Genomic DNA, 4010 nt, shown 5'->3' with positions numbered 1-4010 from the left:
CACTTTGGCTGTTCTGTTTTTCTTTGTGTGAAAAAGACATTGGCAAGGCATGTCAGAGTTGTACTTTGCAAATCTTTTGGGAATTGACATGAAAGGAAAGTCAATATTCATTTTCCCCTGTGAACATTAAGCTGATCATTTATCAATAAATCTATTAAACACCCACTCGTCTAAGAGTGAGGCCACTGCAAACGTCACATTTGACAAGTTTGCAATGCAATGGTGTGACATTAACCACCATTTTGAAAGTGAAAAAGACACAAGACATTGTGTTTGACCTCAGGACCGGAAGGGAAGATCAGCCAATACATCACTCAAGTCAGCCCCGGTAAATGCAGATGTGCATACTGATGACACATTCAATTGAATTGATCTTTACATGCATGTTTTACATAAATGGTGTTAAGCATGAATTTATGCCAGTTTTTCTAACCTTTGACTAAAACTGTAATGCCCCAAAGAGCCAATCTGGCTTACAGACATCAATCAATAAACTTAAATAAAAAAATATAGCAATGAAGAAGCACTTCAGTGTTGCTGTTGTTACTATCACCTACAAGAGAAACCGGTGACAGGAAGGAAAGGCCAGAAACCAGGGGACAGTCATATCTGCATTTTGTTTAAAAACACCTCATTTGTTTAAAACCCCTAATGCCACCTTCTGAGGGTAAAACCTATGTCCTGCAAATCAAATTCCAGTAAGACGAGCTGACACCTCGCCAAGATCATTTCAGTAACTCCACACCTTGATGGCACACATTCACCATTTTTCCCAGTAGGCTTTTGGTTTTCAGACTGACATTACCAAACTAACAGATCAGATTATTTACCTGTCCAGGTATTCAATGAACAGGCTGTACTAAAAAAAGGCAAAAACACTCTCAGAAAACAACATGTCCTTTATACTGAAGCTCAGGCAACAGTTGAATAAGGAAAATCTCTTCCGTCTTCTGCAGTGTTCCTCTATGGGTTAACACTGGCAATACACTCCTGACCTATTTCCATTTTCCCACTTTCTTTTCAAGGGCTCTGCACGTTCCCTATGGATCCCCTCCATTCACAACCGTGACGTCAACATATCTATACCAATGATTTTCTGCCCGCGTCCCACGAGCCAATCAATTGCTGGATGCCGTTCTTTATAAATCAGCCCCCAGTCATTCAGACTTAATTGCGCAGTCGCTAAAGCGTTTGAAACACTGACCTACACACTCCACTACTCACCTTCTCGGTTGTTTGTTTCTGGCAGTGGTTTTGTGGATAAAGCTCAGGAAGACGGCGGGAATCTAGAGTCATAACTCACGTGTTGCCCCACGACAACCCTCCAGTAACTGAACTCGTAATGATCTCCTGTTCAACATGTCACAACATAAGCCGAAGGCAGACAGTATATACGGAGAGCACTCAGTCAGTCAGCACCCGTGGACTTCTCCTCGCCTTATTTTACTCTGGCTTCCGTCACTTCTGCTCTTGTACCTTTGTCCATACCACAAGCTGCCCTTCTTCCAGGTGGGCCTACAAGCCAGCGGGCCGCAAACACTCCAGCTCCTCTCCGGGATTGAGGTAAGACGGCCTCTGACTGTTGCTCCTCGCCGTTTAAAGCTGACCTGGGTGGAGGTAAGTCCATATTCAACAAATTCTATTTTCCTTCCTTCCTTCCTTTTTGGTTTGCACATATCGGGTCGCAAAATATTTCAACCAGCCAACCAACCAAACAAACAATATAACCAACAGCAGCTCAGGTAGTCAGTTATCCCTCTCTCAGATAAGAAAATGCTTGGTCCTTCTACAGGTGTGGAGTCCATGAATATACTCTTGACAGCCATAAAATGTATGTATAACTGTGTGTATGTGTGTGTGTATAACTATGCAGCCTATAAACTAACAGTAAGTGCTCAAGGGTTTGTCATATCAGTGAGTGAAGGATGGAATAGATCAAATCCATGTCAGCACATACAACAGAGGTATTTTCAGTTCATCTCAAAACTACATATTAGCACAGCGCACAAAGTTAACAGGCCAGAAGCCTTTTATTTACAACAGATTTTAGAAAGCCTTCTATCAGGTAAGCTGGTTTACAGATGATTATCCATTTCAGTTTCCTGCTCCATTTCCTTCTGCTGTGCTCTTGGAAGTTTACTCTGTTTTCTGTCATGATATTTGTGGTGTAAATTTTGGCAGCACAGTTGCATTTTTACAGTGCATGTTGGAAACATTGACATTATTCCGCCTCTCATGACCATAGTGAGGGTCAGAAGTAGATCAACTGGTAAAAAGCTTTGCCTTCCAGCTCAGCTTCCTCTTCACCACAGCAGTCCGCCTGTCAATCTCCTGCTCCACCCTGCCTGAACTCATGAACTAGACCCCAAGATACTTGAACTCTCTCGTTTGTCGAGAGCTTTCAACAATATCCTCACCCGGAGTCAGCAGTTTTCCTCCCCTGCTGAAAACAGCCTGGGCTAAGATCTGCTTTCCCTTTCTGAGACTATGGATGGTTTGCCACAAGTAACCGAAAGTCCTTCTGGAGCATTGTAAGCTGGGTGGCAGACCGGGTCTGGGACCTGGGCAGGCCAATCCCTCGTATCACACACTAACTCATTGTTGTTTATCACAATAAATGTTATTATTCACTTCCATTTGATCTCTCCTTCTTGAATTGAACTCCAGATTCTAGTACATAATTTAGGATTACTCAGTGTAAGCCAAACCATCTTAAACATTAATGTATTCCTATGGCAGTCCAACTACTTAAGTTCAAACAAAAGACTGACTTTCATGTCTTACAGTAGGATAACGATGGACTGGGGTTTCTCTTTACTTAGTTGAGCAGTTCTTGGCATAATATGGATTAGTACAGTTGCCCAATAGGGCAATCTACTATATACCAACAATACCATGAAGCAGCGTAAGTGATGGTCTCAAATGCATTAAGAAGGCAAGAATTTCCACTAATTAACTTTTGACAAGGAACACCTTGAAAACCATTTTTGGTGACTACCTCATGAAGCTGATTTAAGATAATGTCATCATATATATATATATATATATATATATATATATATATATATACGTATACACACACAGTATACACACACATATATAAGTGTATGTGTGTATTTATTTTTATATATATATATATATGATACTTGTTACTGATACTGTTATAAATGACCTAAGAGTAGACAGAAGTAGAACAGAAAATTAACTATTTTAATAGTTTGTCATTTCTCATGTAAAATACCAAACATTTCATGCTTCTAGCTTCTCAAATTATTGTGAGGAATGATAAAATTCTTATCAAAAGCACTTTGCTTTTTCACAAATATTGTGAAAGGTGTCATTTTGGTTTTGGAAGAATTGTGACAGGCATTTTTCACTGTTTTCATATTAACAAACCAATCAATCAGACTAATTGAAAAATAATCAGCAGATTAATCCATAATGATAATCATTAGTTGTAGAACAACTAACTACAAAAACTAATTAAAAAATTAGCTCAATCTCGACCAACTACAGTAAAATCCTGCTTACACAAGTAATACTAATCTAATCATATAATATGTAATAGAAGTATTTTGTTGATTATACTCCTACGTGCTTTAATTTAAGTAACATTTTCAATGAGATGGAAGAGTGTTTTGTGGTATTAGTACATCTCCTTAACTTGAATACTTCCTTCAGCACTGTGGGCTACAGACACGTCACATCAAAAATGAGTGTAATTGACTCTCTGTCCCCTTGAGGTCGCGCTCTCCCTCCTCCTGTCTCTGCTCTGGTCCCTGCAGCCTCGTGCTGTCTGTCTCCATCTCCTTGAGAACCTGATCAGCTGAAGTCATCAGGCGCTCAACTTTGGCCATAATTTGATGTTTATAGGGGGGATATCAGCTAAAGTAAAAACTGAATTAGCCTGCGTCAGCCTGTGTTTTTTTGTTTGTTTGTTTGTTTTGTTTTTGTTTTTTTGGGGAGTGACGTAATTGAAATGTTTTGTAAGGGTAGCTAATAATCATTTT

The sequence above is a fragment of the Seriola aureovittata genome, chromosome 4, assembly GCF_021018895.1.
Source record: "Seriola aureovittata isolate HTS-2021-v1 ecotype China chromosome 4, ASM2101889v1, whole genome shotgun sequence".
In the NCBI taxonomy this organism is placed as follows: Eukaryota; Metazoa; Chordata; class Actinopteri; order Carangiformes; family Carangidae; genus Seriola; species Seriola aureovittata.
This window is presented reverse-complemented; position numbering follows the sequence as displayed.